This window comes from Callorhinus ursinus, unplaced genomic scaffold (genome assembly GCF_003265705.2).
Source record: "Callorhinus ursinus isolate GAN/ISIS: 27379988/994484 unplaced genomic scaffold, GSC_fseal_2.0 scaffold2, whole genome shotgun sequence".
NCBI classification, from domain to species: domain Eukaryota; kingdom Metazoa; phylum Chordata; class Mammalia; order Carnivora; family Otariidae; genus Callorhinus; species Callorhinus ursinus.
In genome coordinates, this window is record NW_027397064.1 from 40626462 (window position 1) to 40646432 (window position 19971).

The window sequence follows — 19971 nt, forward strand, 5'->3', positions numbered from 1 at the left end:
AGATGTTTTTATGTAAAGGATCTTACTTAGTGCCCTAGAATATACGTGATACTCAATAAACTAAAGATATCTTTATTTGCCTCTTTAGTTGCCTGTATTTTGGCCACCTTTTTTCCAAATGCACCCATTGTATCCAATTTGTCCACATATGCCAATTCTTAAAATAAAATTCCAGTCATGATAATTCCATACTCCAACATGTTAGTGGATTCTTCCTGCCTCTGGAAGATACAACATAGCTTTCAAGGCCCTCTCTGAGTTTATCTTTCATTCCTTCCCTTTTTACCATCATGCTTTATCCAAACTAAATAATTTTCTCTTTAGCTTCTCTCTCAGGTTGATATCTTTACTATAATTTTCCATCTACTTGAAATTATTTTACTACCTCTTTCCCTCACCAATTACAGCCTATAAAAATTTTACACATCCTTGGGGCCCAGTTCAATGGAATATTCCTACACCACTTCCCCTTCTCTACTTCCAGAGCACCGTGTGGTTTTAAAATCCCTTATCTCTAAGTATTACTGCCTTAAAATTAATGAAGTACACACCTCAGCTCCATTACAAGATCACAGGTATGTTTAGGATAAAGTCTTTGTCCCATTCACTTTTGTATACTCAAAAAGGAGGAGGTTGCCTTCCACATAGTAAATGTTCAATAATTATTTATTGAATTGATTTGGTAGAAACCATGGGAGCCGTTAAGACCAGCTTCTTAAACCAATTTAGAAATCCCCTCTACACCTTCCCCACGCTCAGCCTCTGGCGGAAACGTGGAATCTCATTACTTCATTACATAGTAGTTTTCCTTGTTGGAAAATTGAAATCATTAGACAGTCTTTCTTGTTTAGAACTGAAATATTTTTCTCTTTTTACCTTGCTCTCAGCTCTTCCTGTAGAATTTAAACATTGAAAATTTTCCTCTTCCACATGGCCACCCTTTAAACATTAATACTGTGCTAGTCATTCTCTTCTCCTGTTAAACCTCACCTACCCTTACCCCCACATTCCGTTTTCCTAATATGATAAAATTTCAGCCACACCTTCTAAAATGTTACTTATTTCATTAGTTTACTTCTTTTAATGAGGAACTCAGAACTGAGCAAAATGCTCTGTGAATGATTTGACTGGTCCAGGATGCAATAGAAATATTCTCTCCCTCAGTGTAGACACCTCACTCCTGCGATTCAGTCGACAGCTTCAGCCACCAAATCATGTGGTTGCCTCAAAGTGAGATTCAACAAAAAAGGACTATTTAGTGAGTGCCTGCTATCTGCCAGGCATCATAAAGCCCTTCCACATATGTTGTCTCAGTAAATGCGTAGTTGATTAAAGCTCTGATGTCATGGTCACCTGAACTGCTGTTAAGAAAAGATTTTCTGTCTTCAACACATATAATTGTTATCCCAGCACAAATCTAGGATTTTTCATTTATCCCAGTTAAATTTCATTATGTTGGATTTGCCTCATCTCTTTAGCCTGTCGAGACTGATTTATATCCTGTTTCTGGTGTCAAAGATAGTAGTTTCCCTAGCTTTGAGTCAACTACGTATTTGATAAGGACACCAATTTAGTTTTCAGCTAAGGTATTGATAGAAAAAAGTTGAACTGAATGGAGCAGAGCTAAGGAGGGAAGCTAGCTCTCTAGAGTCCATTCCTGTGATTCGTAATTAGAATCCCTCAGGAGAGCTCTTCTATAGCAACAAATTCACCTACATGGTCTAGCATTTGTTGTACATTCTCTGTCGTAGCTACAGAGGCATCATGAAATTTCTTTTAAGTGTCTTAATTATAGTATGATAGAAATCCCATGAAATACAAAATTGGCTTGGTGTGCCTTAAATCTGAGTGCATTCTTAGTGTTGTTTATTTATTTACTCATTCATTTATTCCATTTGCATGTTCACCAGTCACTAGAGGTTTCCAACTAATAGTTTGACAATATTTTATGAAATTTTTTAGCTTTAGTAATTATCTGACAACTCTATGAATTCCATACTTTGACTTCTATCCATTTTTGAAAATTGAATTATTTGCTCACCTCTAATCTTATGGGATTTCCTCTATTCACCATCATTTCCTAGTGATTACTCAGAATGATTTGTTTCACAACCTTTCAAATGAAATTCATCTGTATCTGGACTTGAACATTCATTTAAAGAGGCTAAATGCTCTCATAATCTTTGCTTTTATTTTGTGCTTCAATTACCTCTTTATGATGCTATCATTCCTAATGTGAAGATAATTCTCCCAGTGGAGGGAAATTGAAGCAAACCACCATTTTATCACATTTAACAGTATATCATTTTTCCTAAGCAGTGATTGTATCCATCATTTAAAAAATATTTTTAGTCTGATCCTGTACTTATCTCATATATACACATATTTTATGCACATTTAAAAGAAAACTCTTTAGTATACTTAGCATAGGTAAGAAATATCAGATGTTTTAGCCTCTTGGTCTTATTCTTAAAGATTGTTCCTTCTCTTTTGTATTCATCTTTGGTTATATGTTCTTCCCTTCATATTTTACACACGTCTCATTTAAATTGGAGCTCATCAGAAAGAGAGCCCTAAGCAACCACACTGGTTTCCTTGGATACTGATTCTTTATTTTCCTCATCAGTATCATTTGTGATTGTATTATCAGATTTTCAATTTTTATTCTCTACCTCCTTTAAATTTTCTGGCCATGGAACCCCCAGGGGGACTCTAATAGCTATTTCTTCTTAAACTGTTTTTTGATATAATTTCCTAAAAATTAGGATATGCTTAGTAGCCTTTTCTCAGCTACTAAAATATCATGCTTTCTCTAAAAATTTCCATTATTTTAGATTCAGGACATTGCCAGTAAAAATTAAATCAGGAATAGAAACTACCTTCATTGTTTGGTTTTCAACCTGAGGAATGCTATTTCAGCATGACAGCATAATTTTCTGATGTTCTTTATTAGGAGAAAGGGCTTTCTAGTAAATGTCCAGGTGTTTTAATTTTCCATAAGTTGCCTTTTTTTTAACACTTGTGTGACTTTTGTAATGAAACATCAGCATTATTATTAGAAATATTATTAGAAATGTAAATTCTGATGCCTGTATCAGAAACCGAGGTGATGGATCTCAGCAATCTGCATTTCAACAAGCCCTTGGGGGTAATTCTGCTGCCCGCTAAAGTTTGAGAACCACTGTTGTTAAGCATCATCCATATCGTCTGACTGAGGAGCAGGGCAGAGTATCATCCCTTAACCACTCATGCTGGCTCAGGTATTGTCTCTATTAACTTCACAGGTTTTAAGCAGAGGTACTTATTACCACATAGTAGAATGTTCCTACCTTTCCTATTGACTTACTTCTTTTGAAAAAAGAGTTTTCTATATCACAGATATAATTGCATCACCCAAAATATTGTGATACTTGTAAGATAATTCAACTTCTAATGTTAAATTGCCATTGTTTCCAAAAATGTTACCCATCAGACTCAGTGTATAAGCATGTAACTGAGGACTTTCATTTAATCTGACTCATTTATGATTATTTCCTCCTGAGAACTTCTTGGCACCCTCTCCGCTATTGGTCTTGCTCAGACTATAACAGCCACTCTATACCTACTCTCTCTACTCCCAGACTCCCTTCAGTCTGATCTGTTCCTCTACGAATTGACCTAAAACACAGCCCTAATTATGTCATTTCCTTGCTGAAAATTCTTTGTTGATTTTGGACTCCTCAAACTGGCATTTGAGGCTCTTGATAACATAACTTCAACCATTTTCTCCAGAATTTCATTTCATGACCCCCTTCTTTATAGCCAACATTCCAATTCAATGGGACTAGGTATTATTCCTGGGACTTTCCTGCCTACAGGCCTTTGGCTATGCTTGTCCTTCCTCTTGGCATGATATTTACCATCATTCTCTTATTTCATACCCCCTTGGGGACCCCACCCTCATGAATCCTTTGCTATGTAACTTGATCAGATGTCGTCTCTCCTCCTCTCCCCCTGGTGAACACCAATAGAACACAAAATGACATACTTTAAGTTCCTGATGAACTACTACTTTGTACAATACATGACTGGGGACTTATATATACTTCTATTAAGAAGGGACTTCTGATGTATGCTTTCTCCTTAACTGTATTTATGGAAGTAAAGTAAATATCATGCTGTAGCAATACACTCTGTTATTTCTTCTATGCATCTTTTTCTTTCCTTTTTATTCTCCTTTGAAAACTTTCTCAAATGACATAGTTAATTTCAAAGTGCCTAAATAGGAAATCTAGGGCTTTACTTCTAAATTATTTGAATTTAGTGATTCCAAACAATAATGTATTATCTTTTTGATGAAAGTATAATGAACATAATGTTCTTTTGATAAATCTAAAATTAATTGTTCACCTTTGGATGACTTGCTTCTAATGGAAATAGGTGAAAATATTAACTTTAAAAACATGGTGTTAAAAAATGACATAATAAATGTATATGTGTGTGTGGGTGGGGAAGAAGTAAGTAGAGGAGGAAGAAAGGGAGGCAGGGAAGGAGAAAGAGAAGAAAAAAGAAAATTCGCAAAGACTAAATTGGCCACAAAGGTTTTCAATCTTTCTGTCCCCTCCTGTAAGTAGTATAACTATTACACACTTAATTTAAGTAGAAATATAACCTATTGACTATCGGGACAGAATTATTTTATTCCATATTGACATACAGGTAAGTAGTGGTTATATTATAAGAGTTATAAATTATAAAAAATTATTTGTCGAAGATACTATGTATTTGGACAGTATGTTGTAGAGTTGAAAGGTTTTATGAACCATAAAAAAAAGCACAAGATAAGGAAGTTGGTTTCATGAAAATAGGGAAAAAGGCTTAGCAATTAACCTTAGGATGAAGTATCTTTATCTTTCTTACCATGATCAACTCACATTTAAGTCTTTAAAGGGAAAATGACTTGTATTTAACCTTTTATGATTCAGAGAGCCATTTAATTGTAATTATAGCTAATCCAATTAAAGATGGATTATAATAACTGTTGAATTAATAGGTCATGAAATACTGAGTTTAATTAGTAGATCCCTGTGTATTTTGAAAGAATGAAAAAATACTTTTTGAAATATGTGAAAACCTTAAAATTTTGGTATAAACTTAAAATTGTGGAGATTGTGTTACTTAAAAACAAACAAACAAAAAAATGTAAGAAGCCCAGGAAAAAAATGGCATAACATAAAATTTGGGGGAAAATCTAAGTTCCTAATTTTATATTTATTGTATTTAAATTATTCTTTTATACCCTCAATCTTGAAAGAAAAAAATTGTAGGAATTTTTAATTTCTCCTTTCCTTGGATAAATTAAGTTTATTTATATATAATACAATAATAATTGAAAATAATAATAGTAACTATTAAATGACAACTTTACTTTTAAGATTACAAATCACAATGCAATACAATCTAAGTCAAGTATAGACATTTTGTATCTGTTTCTTGCATATTTACCAAAAATCATGCAGTTTCAGTTAAATTAGGCCAAGTGACTGATGTTAGTATCAGATGCAATACTTTAATGTGAGTGCATTTTTTTAGAAGAGCAATGGAAACATATGAATAAAAGAGATGTCTAAAAAAATTAATGACTCAGTATGGCAAATAATTACATAACTAAAATTAAATGACTATTTTATTATGTGCATAATATAGATTATACAGTGTGGTGTGCCTCAATCTTTCCAGCTACTTCTATGCACATATCAAAAAGGACCACCTTCCCACAGATGTACACATTAAGGCCAGGTCCTCAGACGGTGCAGTTCTGGAGCAATAAGGGCAAATCCTTAATCATAAAATCATATTTCCTTAATTCTATATTACAGTAGTTTTATATTTTAACATTTTAAAAATCAGGATGCATCTTAAAATTGAAATGTAAGAACAAATATGAGGTTTTCAAACTCTTATCTCACCACATGGGGGATTTTTCAGGGTGACAAGAGCTAAAGTACTAAAATGTTTCCCTCTAAAAGTGTCCTTTCTCCTTGAATAGCCCAAGGACTCCCTAAGTCATGACCAGAAAGCATTACTCTGAGGATAATACTACTTATATAAAATAACAGGTTGGTAAAAAGTGTCAGTATATTTCACTTTTTCCCCTTATAAATCTACCACTGGGTTATACTTTTAAGATGACTAGAGGTATCCAAATGAGAGAACTTGTAGACTTAAAAAAAAAACCCAGAATATACAACTGGGGAACTCTCAAAGAGCTGATTGCAGGAGTCCTAGTAGTTTATTCAGCCTTGCCCACCTAGGTACACAGAAATATAAACTGGCACCAGAGCTAAAATACCTAATTTAGGAGTCCCAGGCCAGAACAGGTTAAGATTACTCTGCGCTCAACACACATAAGGGGCACCCAGGAATGTCCCAGCGGAAATATGTGGCTATTGAAAGATCTGCAATGGCAATATATATCAGATAAACAAATTACCTGGCCTGCAGCGTCTGCACCACACACTAGAGTCCCACTCACTCCTGGGGGATGCCAGAATGTGCTGCTGCAGCACTTGGAATGGAAACACATTTCCCGTGAACAACAACTTCCTGTGAAGAAATTGCCTTCTCCTTTAGCATTTGGAAGCTGCTGAGAAACCCACAATCACGGTTTTCTTAATGTTGTTTTAAACAGGCCCATTATCAAAGCTACATCTCCCTGAAAGCTTCAGACTTCATTACACTATTGGAAAAAAATTAACATATTGTTCCTGATAAGCTTCTGGCATATTCACAAAATTGCAGCTTTACTAATGCTGCAACTAATTCTTTCTTATTGAAAGTGAGTTTCACAAGAACTAAACTATATGCTGTTTGTCTACTTTTTTCTTGAGATAAGGCGGCAACAGTTAACTTGTTCTGAAGTTAATTTTCTACTTGTGAATTCGAGTATTGATTTTTAGCATATCCTTTGTCAGAATGTAATATCTGTGCAAGAATTTATAAAGGCAAACTAATTTGAGCATATTTATGATAGATGATATTCAAAGTAAATCTGAAAGTTTAAGTGATTTAGAATATTTGTCAGTAATCTTAATAAAAACAAAGACTATCATTATATTATGCTAATGCTGGGTTGCTTCTTCATATGTCAGTTCTTAGATATTTTTAAAATTGAGAGATTTGGAAAAAATGAAAAATATATGTATAGGTATTGAATAAAATAAAATTTTTAGCTTTTTGAAAATAGGCTTTATCTGAAATACTAAATTAAAAAAATGTGACAGATGCAATTTATTTGGACTTAAGTTTAATCAGTGAAAGGCTAACCTTATATAAAAGACTAAACTTGGCAGTGATCTGAAATCTAAGTTTGCAGTGGCAAACCAAGGTTGCAAGTATGAATCATATCAATGTTCTGCGCAATAGAATTGTGCAACTTTGCACTAAGAAATACTACAATGTAGCCCAGACCTATATATCTCAAAACTTTAAAGTAATGGGTTGTCAGAGAGTATGTACATATGATATCATCATTAAAATTAAGATCAGTGGATGTAGTAGTGTAAGTTATGGTGGGCAACTTTTCTTAGAGTTTTAAGGATCTTTCCTAAGTTTTTTCAGGAGGAAGAATCTTTAGGAGGTTATCTTTAGGAGAAGGAATAATATAGAAATATAAAGAGATTATTACTTAAAATGCCCCAGATTTCTCAAACTAGCAGATTTAAGATTTTTAAAGGATTGAGCTTTTCAATTAATGTAAGATAAAGTTAAAATTATAAAGTTGAACTGCTGTCCCATTTTTTTTTTTTTACTTTAGACATGGTCAGCTCTGTTCTTGTCATGCCTTAGCACATGCTTCAACATTTACCCCAGATAATCGTTCCATGCCAGCAAGTCATTGATTTCTTCAAAATAAATAGAAAGACTTCTAATCTAGTTTAAAGAAAAAAAACTGCTGTATTGATTTCTCAAATGTTCCCGAAATGAATAATTTTTTACATTTTGGTTTTAGGAAAGGAAGTGGTAGGAGAGAAGGCAGGAGAGACAGCACTTACAGACAGAAAGGGAGCTATTCTGACACCCTCAAGAATTCACAGAGATAACAGCTGCGAATTAGGTGGCTTGTGCTATTTAATGAACCCTGTATAATTTGCTCTATTGTTAGTCAATATGTGGCTTTCTGTAAGCATTTACAAAATTATACCTTGATAAACAATAAGGTCCGGTAAATTTTTCTTTCTCCTTGCTGATAGAGAATCATTTGGAAATGGTCCCGAGGCCATCGGGATGCCATTAGTGCACTAGGTTCTCTCAAGACTGAAGGAGGAGCTGCAGACTCATCTGTCAGAAAGCTTGGTGGAGGGAAGAGTTGCTTGGCGATAATAACCTCATTCATGTATTCAGCATTATAGCTGTCAGAGTAAGAATGCTTCGTTGACATAACGTATCACTAAATACAGTAGTTCTAAGTTATTTAGCGAAACAAAAGAATTTAAACAGCCAAAGCAAGAATTACTCTTTTACTTATAAAAATAAATCCATAAATACCACAGGAAAAATGAATGAATGAATTGCCTATGAGAAAAGAGGAAGCGTTCTTTTAAAGCAGCCAAAGCAGGTGTTTCTATGTGGTTGGGAGATAGCCCCAGATAGTGAAAGAGGGCAGGTTTTAGGTCTAGCTAACATGGGTTTTACTACCCTGCAGAATTTACACAGCCTCTCTGAGCCTCAGTTTCCCTAATATGACTGAGGAGAAGATACCAAGGTCCTAAGAAACACCAAATAATTGAATAAGTGTTAATTAATTTCCCTTCCTTCTAGCTGCAAGTGTGTCTTTTCCTTTATTTCAAATGCATTTAGCATGGCAGTATCTACAGTGCATCAAGCTATGACATGAGACCTGAAAAATGTCAGTATCTTCAGTTCGGGACTGGCAGTTATAGTTGTCACCTTTTGTTCTCATACAAATCCTGGTGATTTTTTTTCTGAAATATATCAGATAGTATCATCATACAAATAATTGAATGTATTTGAGATACTTGAATAATTTATAGGATTTTCTCTGTTACCCAACCTGTCATATAGACTTGGCAAATGTATTCACAATGAGAACATTTCCATAGAAAAGGAATGGTAAATTATTCAGATTGTACTTTTTCCCCCTCACCTAATTAATTAGCACAGCATATTAAGGACTTATTTTATGCATAAAGCAGTATCCAACTAGATGTAATGGATGAAGATAAAAATGTTCCAGAGAGTGCTCTACATAATGCCTCACTTTTTTGTTTGCTTCTTTCTCAAATATCTGAATAATAGACTGAATTGTTCCATTTCCATCTGGATTTTTGGTAGATATGTCTATGTTTATTTTCTAAAATAAAAATTTTATTAAACTTTCTCTAAAATATTTTACTTTTCTCTGAACTTAAGTGAAATTAATAGCATACTTTAAGTGTAAGGATATTCTTGGTGAATTTAAAAATTAATCCTTTATTTTTTAAAAGATTTTATTTGTTTGACAGAGAGAGAGAGAGACAGAAAGCACACAAGTAGGCAGACCCCAGGCAGAGGGAGAGGGAGAAGCAAGCTTCCTAGTGAGGGAGCTCGATCCCAGGACCCTGGGATCATGACCTGAGCCAAAGGCAGACGCTTAACTGACTGAGCCACCCAGGCGCCGCTAAAAATTAATCCTTTAGAACAATGTCTAAATGAAACATTCCATACAATGTAATATTGATTATAATACAAGAACATTTATATCTCTGTAGCATTTATTTTTAACAAATTACAAGGTATACTTCTTAAGTTGAAGTTGTGGTGAATGAGTTTTCTTCTTACTGCATAAGTGGACTTTCCTTATATAATAGCTGAAGAATAATTTTATCTGTTTTACTTATTTGTTTACCTCCTCTCTGCTGCATATATTTTAAGACCTGACTTCTACTTTAAGATAATATTCAGTTAGAGCTAAGACAAGGAAGGTAATTTCTCAAACCTTAGAACCTTAGAGACACACTGGTTTCTAAACGTGTTCCCTTCCAAATGAGAAAACTTAAAAAAAAATTATTTCTGTAGTATATAATTTCATACAAGTGATGTTATTTGGAGCCATTTATTAATGGGAATGGCTCTTTCATGGTATGCTTTCCCAATTAATTAATGCCTCTACTGTGAGAAGTTTGGTCATAACAGCTTTTGAGAGAATATAAGGCCCTACTAGCTAATGGGAAAGACTTAATTCTGGGTATATTATAGATAAAAAAGATTAAAAGGTCACTACTATGCAAGAAGCAAAATTGTTCTAGAGTGACTAATATCTAGTCTTGAGAAGGGATGTCCTTGTTGGGCAATGAGGATGGATTATGGGAAATAAGGAGGCACCCATGATTGTGAAAAAATTTGAAATACTGAAAGAAAATATTTGTGTTTCATTTTAGTTTTACAATCAATATGAATTACTCTCCTGCCCTTACATGTTTAAACTTCATTTGCCAGATGTCAGCCAAGAAACCCGTTTTCTACTTGCTTATTCATGTTTTCTGTCATCTGAAAAGTTTTATGTGTTCAGTCTAGTTCTCTGAGGTTGACTACATAAATTTGAAATACTTGCTGATCTTATCTATTCAAAGATCATAACATCTCACAACTGTGTAGGGGATCCAGATATTATTCTCAGGAGTCCTAATTTGACCCAGGGAAGGTGGAAAGCATCCAGATCCACATAAGGAAGAATACAGCATCCATCACTTCTGCCAGTTTTTGTCAGGTGACCCACAGAGCCCCGTTAGAATGTCTTCAATAGAGAAAAGCTCGACTGCATTCTCAGGTTAAGGAAAGAGGGTGCAGTTTATAACTGCTGAGGCAGGGGAGATGAGAAAGAGACGGATAAATCAGTTCAGATGAAGCCGCCAATAGAAAAGAGTATGAGTGCTTGCCGCTGTGGTACTGTACCCCACAACCCCTCCAATTTGCAGACTAGACATTCATTTTCATAATGATTGCATTCATGCATGTTTATCTTAAAGTGGTGGAAGTCAGGTGATTCCACTAAATGCTGCTGGATGAGATTCATTACCCAGCAGCACTGCAGACTCAGACTGCTTCAGTTAGGAAAGAGTGAAAGGTGCATTTAGAGGAGCAGCTGATCAGATCTTGGCAGGCAGGGTACTGCTGAAGTAACAATTTGCAGTAGTTTTACACTCCTGTCAGTGCCAGTTGGCAAACTAGTGGAGATGATGGAATGGAAGAACAAAATGTCACAACAGAAAGGAGTGAGTTGAAAATTCAAACATTTTCTTACTTCTCGTAATCCTCCTGAATCAAAATTAAATCAGTCTACAAATGAACCAACTAGATATTGAATTAAAGGCAGCTATCTGCACAGTTTTGTTTTTTTTTTTTCCAAGCAGGAAAATCGATTAACATTCTTGGGACCATTAGCTTGTTCAAAACATCATCATGATTTGTAATAACTCAGAGAACTAGTTTATAAACAAGAATATTGATTTTAAGAGAATAAGATTTAGGTGGGAATAGCAGTTGATACAGATTTTGAAACCTTACATGAAGGATTCCCTTGTAGTGGTGTAATAGAAAATCAGTGCCACGGGAGAAAGGTCAGTTTTAAACTATTCTTTTCCAACGCAGATATAGTATGTCTCCTAGTTGTCATCCTAATAACGATCATGTGGATTTACTACGTACTTGCCTGTCACTACAGACTACATCTAGGGAAACCAATTCTGTATGCACACGGTAGGTCATGTTTCTAAACTTCAAAGTTTTAATAAGTATTGTTGACTTCCCATGATTCATTCAATTTAAGTGTTTTTGTAAGTCAGAGAAATTACCTCAGTTTTCGACTATAGAAAAAAATGTAAATTTATTTATCAAAACAAGTAAGAGAAAATCAAATTAGCGCATCATACCAGAAGTTCAGCACAGGATGACTAAATGTGAAATAAAGATGCTGCCAAATATCACGAATACTGCCTCAGTAAATACACTAAAGAACAAATCTTTACTTCAAAGAACTACAAAACAGCAACAGTAGCACATCAAAAATGAGCTACACGTAACTTGCCAAAGGTTGAAAAGTCATTTTCTCCTTTAATATAATTTTACAGTGCCGCTATATGGTAGCTTATTCACTTTTCTCCCATTTGGTATAAAGGAGAAGCTGTTTTAACATTCACATAGAAAAATAGATAAATAGCTTTATCTATTGCATTGCTGCTATAAAGCTCAGAGCCCAATCTGTTTGCCTTGTTACTACACATACATCTTAAAATAATATGTATTCCTTAATTTCATTTCTGGATTCCAATCTGATTCTTGTACCCTCACTTTACATTCTTGCCATTCTGTTATGTTTTTCTGTATTTGTAAGTGATTAAATCACATTGAGTAAGGCAACTATATAGTTCTGTCTATTTATTAATACCTGACAGTATTCTTTTAAAAGGTATATAAAATAAAGGATATTTTTATTTATATGTAGTGTTCATATGCATATTCATTCTGTAAGGGTAATCTTCTGATCTCATTATTCTGCACTAAATTAGTCTTTGGACCAAGCAGCTGTATACAGTTAATTTCAAAGGCAAGCTTGATTTCACTGCCTATTGATCACTACAGAAGCTATACAGTGAAGTACCATGCACTGTATTTAAAAGGACAGTAAAAATCACACAGTTCTTGACAGAACTAAACCACTCCAAAAGGAGAAATGCCTGTCCCATTCTTAAGAAAATCCACATAATTTACCATCTGAATTTTTTCCCAAAGCCTTAAAATAAAGCTCCTACTTTGGCAGAGTCTAAGTTCCTCTGACATCACTTTTAGCAGAGTGGAGGTTAGCTATTATATGCCAAAATATTTTTCTTGTATATATCCTGTTGGAATGAGTCCTGTTACTAAGTACATTTTTTTAGCACTGAGGAAATCAAATCCTGCTTTTGCTTTTTCACTGGAGAATAGAAGGGTTGGGATGGAGTGAGGCCAGATTTTATTATGGCTGCCTGATGAATATTTTTCAGGGAACACTGCTATTGCTACTTCACTATTTTTATCAAGCCATTCCACATAATTTGCATATTTACCTGTTGAATGTTTTTACAATTTGTATCATCAGTCTCACATCTTACCGTGGGCTCTCAGGATTCCTCTCTTGAACAAGTTTCTCACAGCAGCTCTACTCTATCCTCATTCTTTTCCTACATGTGGTCCATACTCTAGTTACAGCTTTATATTTGAAATTCCAGAGTTTGATTGTGTTACTTCCTGGCTTAAAATATCCACAGCATTGGATTCACTAGCAGAGGAGGGAGAGCTCAAACATTAGTGTTGTATGGAGTCTTGCTATTCAAGTGTGGTGTGCTCCTCCAGCCAGCATCACCACCACCTGGGATCTTGTTAGAGATGCAGAGTGGAGGCCCCACCAACTGGATCGGAAATTACATTTTATCCAGATTGTCCAGGTGATTTGTTTGCACATCAAAGCTTGTGAAGCCTTGGTTCCCCAGGCCACCTCAGTGACCTCTCTTGCTTCTCCAGCCACATCCTTCCCCCACTCTCTTCCTCTCTTTCCACTTGGCTTCCACTGGCTCTCATTTCTCTGGCATCTTTTCATGCCTCCAGCCCTCTATATACAAAGTAGTCTCTTTGTCTAGAGTTCCCTTTCTTGACTTCTCTACTTAAGAAATTACTACAGATGCTTTGTGATCAACACCTGCTATCTTCTTATTTGGCATCTAATTCGAAGTATAGTCTGATAAATCTGATAAATCACAATTAATTGGCTTTCTCCTCTTTGCTCCTATAGTACGTTTGCATATTTATTTTCAACACTTACTATATTATATGGGAATGCCTGCTGCCATGCCTCCAACATGACTGTTTTTAGTTCCCTGATACCTAGTAGACTTCAAATAACATGGTAAGCCCTTAACAAATGATTGTTCAAGAAATTCGTGAAAGAATGGCCACTATGAAGGTTCTCTACATCTTGCTCAAGGCAAATAAAAAACAATAAATATCTATAGTGGAACAATGCAAAGCATTGCCTTTGGTATCCTTTGGAACAGGGAGCTGAAACCTACAACCTCAAGGCCAAGTCTAAACTTTAGCCATTGTGATTTATGCCAAGTTGGCTTTAGAAATTCGTGTTTGCTGCAGATTTGATAATGTTTCTTAATAAATTCAGCCTAAAATTACAAAGCAAACAGCGAGCACATATTATGCTCACACTGCTATAAAGTAAGTTTGAGAACCCTGATGTTGTTTGACTCACAGGTAATGTCAAGCTGTTTTAGCCACTCTTGCTACAAAGTTAAATCAAGAAGTGAGATCTCCATTTTCACACAAATATGTAGCAGATATATTTTCTGAGCTCAAACAATAGTCCCACGACACTTTTCAAGCCTCTATGCAAGTGCAAGGGAAATTTGCATTTTTCAAAATGCATTTTACTTTGCATTTGAGGAGCTTCCACCTAACCTTCAACTGGAAGTCATTAATCTACAATTTTAAAGACAAGCTAAAAGGCAAATATCAAGATGATCTAATAGAATTCTATAAATTCCTCCCAAGAGATAAATATACTCAATTAAAACCGTGTGTTCATGCATTTATATCAGCACTTGGCATTACCTCCTGGGGTAAAAAAATATATTCAAAGAATTAATATATGAAATCACATTATAGAAGAACATTTACAATTAATTTTGATGATAAGGAACAATAACTTTGGACCATAATTAAGCAAAATGTTATCTTCCTCCCAAAGAAGAATTACATTTTCTCAAGAGTAGATCTGTATTACACAAAACTGTACTCAATTTTTATTACATTTTGAATTTCATCAATAAAAAAAATTGTGGAAACTTAGTTTCTGTCTTGTCATATAAGTACCTATAATAATGTCCTTGATTTGCCTTGTGGTCCATGATTCTAAAATATTTACTATCTGGCACCTTACAGAAAAAAAAAAATTGCTGACCTCTGCCGTAGAACCAAAGGCAGAGATATTAGACATTTAAAAGTGGGTAACATATTTAATAAGTCTGCGAATAGTGTGTAAACATTCTCACCAATTTAGAAGTTATATTATCATGTATTCCCTAAATAATCTTGGTAAAATATATGACAATAAAAATTGTATGTTTTTAAAGATGTATTTGAATTATTTTCTGAGAATAGTCATCAGGAGAAAGGGTTACAAAAACTGTATGGGAAGCAAAAATGGAAATAAACATAAAAAATTTCCATGTCTGAACAACTCAGGTCTAGATCAGATTGCCTGTATAAACATTTTAAATCTGCTATATAAAGAAACCTGTCTTCAGAGAATTTATCTTTTTCAGGCATAAATTGTTATAATTTTTTAAAAGTAGAAAACAGCCTTCATATTTAGTTGTGCTGAATAAGCTCTCAGTTCCTGAAACAACTTATATAATTAAACTCAGCAAGTATCTTTTCACTGTTTACTGAGCATCTCATCATATGGAGGCATTATGGAGCTCACGCTGAGGGCTCTTCAGAGCTGGAGAAAGATGTTTTGTTTCACTATAACTTGCACATAGCCCTTAAACACAAAACAATTTTCTGTGTTGCAACTTTGATTTTCTTAGAGCTATCATAGTGGAGTAGTTGTGTCATTCCTGAAATTTTCACCACAAAGTGGTTGCCCATTAGACACAGGATTCTCAGGAAACTTGCTCAAAAACTAGTAGTCACTTGAGGTAGTCAACTGAGGAGGATCCAAGACATCTGTTGGTACATACTTCTGTTATAAAGTGAGCTCTAGTTTAAAATTCTTGGTACACATCCTCCATTTTTGATTAGAATATTGTTGAGTTCATAGAGTTGAGACTGAAAAGGTTCATAGTCTTTCAGATGTGAATCATAAAGGCATAAACACAAGCTATTCTCTAGTGAATTAGATTTAGTCCAATTCTGTCAATTTTATCAATAGAAAGCAAGAGCATTCCATTTACTTAAAAACTTTTAACTCATTTTTTCTTTCCTGATAGTCTATTTGGATCCCGAGTTTTCTTTTTAAAAAAACTGCCATTCCTCTCCACTTCAAGTGTCTATCACTTCTACTTAGTAGTTAACCTATTGCCACTATTTTTATTTTTCTTATGCCATTTATGTGAGTATATACCAATTTGATGTTAGATCATTTTTAAGTCTGTTTATCATTGAGCTGATTATAGTTATCAGAAATATATTCGATATCATCTACAGTTTATGAAAAATATCTTTAAATGTAGCTTTTCATAACTTTGAGAGAGTACCACACTTATATAAGATTTCTGAAGCAAATAATCTTTTTTGTCACCTTAGATTACAGCTATTCTCCGATAGCTCCCATCTATTGTGAATTATATTTTAAAGTCTCATTTGTTATAAAAAAATAGTTGGTTAAAAAAAATCACAAATATCAGAGCTAAGAAAAAGAATGATTGTTCTTAACCACAAACCATCTATTGGGAATATATATAGCAGCACTTATTAAAATGGAGCTGTTAGATAGTGATGAAAGTAAGGAAAAATACCTATTCTTTCAATAAAATAACTACATAAATAAAATAAAAAATTCAATAAAATTCTGAATGATTATTGAGTAGTAAATGTTTGATCTCTTGCTTAAAAGTTTTACAAATTTGTATCAGCAATCATAAATAACATGTTGCATGAGATGTAACATTTTCTGGAATTCTTATATTCATGTGAGAATTGATTCCTTCATTTCTTACATCACAGTACTGGCAGTAATGTTAACATATCAAAATATTTCTAAAAGATGATTCTCCCACAGATGCAGATCAGCTCTCAGGGAATACTTTCTTAGATAGAAGTTGTTACATTTTGAATAAAATCATGATCTCTTTTGTCAATCTATTCAGATTGTTAACATCAACAATAAAAATTACAAAATTATTTCCTTTATGGTTATACCCAATGACTAATAATAGCAACATATAATATTCTTTTGGTAAAATATAGTAACTTCACTGTATATGCATTGAATTGATTCATTTGTTTACCTTCATTTTGCTTACTTAGTAACATTCAGACTTCTATCAGGCAAGTCTTGTGATTTACCTTATTAAACATAATGATTAAATTAAGCTTATATGTATCATTATATTTTTAATTTTTATTTTTTTACTCCAAATATGTTTTCAGAATTTGAGATTAAATATTACATAATCATGTAAAATTATCTTCTACAAAAACAGATAATTGGTATGTGAATTTTATTTTCACATAACTCTTTTGGACTAAGAACTATATTCATGTTCTCCATAATGTGAGCTGTTAATTCAATATTTGCTTTTGTGTTTTTGCTTTTTAATGAAAAATACCCCCAAACTTAGCATCGATTAAGGGCTATAATACACACACACACACACACACACACACACACACACACACACACACTTTCCAAACTTAATTTTTTATTGTTCTCAGGGAAAAGAGTAATTCTAAGAAGAAGCCCTGTATCGGCTTTGGTTGTGAATGTTACTAAAGCATCAAGGATAACAGCCAAGCTTTGAAATCAGATCTAAGTCTAAGTGCCTGCTCTATGGCTTTTCGGTGATGTCCCCTTCTCCAAGCTTCAATTGCTGTCAATGTACAGGGATAATAATAATACTTACCTCATTAAGAATTTGTAGATAAACAATAAGATAACCTATCTAGGGAAAACTAAATACTCAGCTACTGGTAGCTACTCAATGTCACTTACTTTTGAGCAACTGCCCACATTAAAATCACTACTTCAGAATTTGTATTATGTTCATTTTATAAGTTCACTATTTATTGAAAAATATCTTTCATTTTATTCTACTGTTCTTAGAGATGTTATTTATATTTACCATCATCTATACTCTAAACAATCTAAAAAACTTATTAGAATTAATTTAATGTGGTTAAATGCCATATTTATTTTATATCATTTCTATTAAGAGAAATTTCTTAATGAAGAAATATTCAAAACAAAAACATGTTTTATAACCGGTGCATCCTTTTACTTTTCATAATCACAAGACTAGTATTAATTCATATAAGTTAGTTTTCTTATTTCATGTTAATATATGATATATGATAACTAAGATGTTCAAAAATATATTTAAAAAGTCATCTTTTCTATAGAACATTGTAATTTATACCTGAAAAATAGCAGGATGAGGACTTGTCTACTCAAACTACCCAATGATGAATCTTTTCATTATTAGCAATCACTGGTAGAAATAAAAATACAACTGAAATAATATTCTAACATTTGCTGCAGTGCTGATATTTTTTAATAGTACATAAGCCTAAACATTTTGAAATCAACAGATACCTTTAATAAATGGTACTATTAATTTTAAGTGCTTTTGTACAACTTTCAGCATTAGCTAAAGCAAATTAAAACACATGAAATTGTGATATATGTATTTATACTTATTATCGAAGAAAAGCCATATGTATACAGATTAATAGACCAAGCATCTCTAAAAATTTGACTCAGCTATGTTAGAAAGAAAAGGAGTAAATTCTTAATGAATGTAAGAAAGTAACACAAAGGGATGTGCAAGAATTGGAACAAATCTTAAAATTTTTTGCTTATAATAAATTAGCATATAGTAAATACTTAATAAATGATATATGTCCTGGAAAAGGTAGAAGGGTTAGGCAAGGGTTTAGCCTTGAAAGCGAGGAGAGATTTGTTTTTTAGACAGAAAAGAAGATATAAGTATAGTTAGATTTGGGGGGCACCTGGGTGGCTCAGTTGGTTAAGCAGCTGACTCTTGATTTCGGTTCAGGTCATGATCTTGGGGTTTAGATGGAACCCCACGTCAGGCTCCACACTCATCAGGGAGTCTGCTTAAGATTCTTTCTCTTCTCCTTCTCCCTGCACTCTCTCTCTCTCAAGTAAATTAATAAATTAAAAATAAAACACAGTATAGCTTGATTTTTATTCTAAAGATGAAGGACACCAGCTAAAAACAACCACCAAAATCTCCTTCTACCTCTAGGTACCAATTCCTTTTCTCTCCTTGTTTAATAGTGGTTATACTCTCTGACTCAATTATTTCACTTCCTACTCACCATTCAACCCACTTCAACTTGGATTTCTACCTCACCTTGCCACATAAACAGCTCTCTATAAAGTTACCAGTGATGTATGGGTTATGAAATATAAAGGACATTTTTCAGTCCTCAATTTGAGTGCTTACAAGAAGGCGACTCCACTGACCTCTTAGTCTTTGAAAACCCTCTATTTCTTCAGTTTCCACGGCTTGTCAGGCCAAGTTTCCTCTTAAAGCTCCAATAGCAACTTCTCTATCTCTTTTGCTGGCTCATCCTCATCATCCAGGCATTAAATATTAAAGTTACTCAATGGAAGGTTGGCAATTCTCTACTATTCTTTCCTTTTTTTTTTTTGTTTCATCTCCATGTCTTACTCTAAAATTTCCCCCTAAGCTGTACCATCTATACCTATGACTTTAATTGTGATCTATGTGTTAATGGCTTCTTAATTTATGTCTCCAGTACAAAATTCTTTGAGTTTCAAACTTGGAAATGTAACTACCTACACACATGGCCATTAGATATATCTCAAAATTTCTTTAAAAGCACCTGCAACTTAATATGTCCAGATCCAAATTAATCTCCCCCACACATACATGCAAACATATTACACATATCAAAATCTGGTTTTCCAGAATTTCCTATTTCAATTCAATTCTGTAAGCCAAAAACCTAGTAGTCATTATGATATCTGTCCCTCCTTCATACCTCCTCACCATGTACATTGTAATATTGTGTAATATCGACCCGGCTGGACCTGGCACACAAAGTCTATCTTGAAGCTGTCTACTTCTTCCCTTCTTCATCATCCATAATAGTGATAATAAGGAGAGTGTTCATTAAGTCCAGAAGCATCTTCAATAATTAACCATTTATTACTGGTTAACAATTTAACATGTCCTG

The 19971-nt window shown here is 33.8% G+C and overlaps 1 protein-coding gene across 3 annotated transcripts in view; it reads left to right on the forward strand.

Moving 5' to 3' along the window:
- TMEFF2 (transmembrane protein with EGF like and two follistatin like domains 2) overlaps window positions 1–19971 on the forward strand; it is a 224846-nt gene that overhangs the window by 55248 nt on the left and 149627 nt on the right. The gene's annotated exons all lie outside the window — the stretch shown is intronic.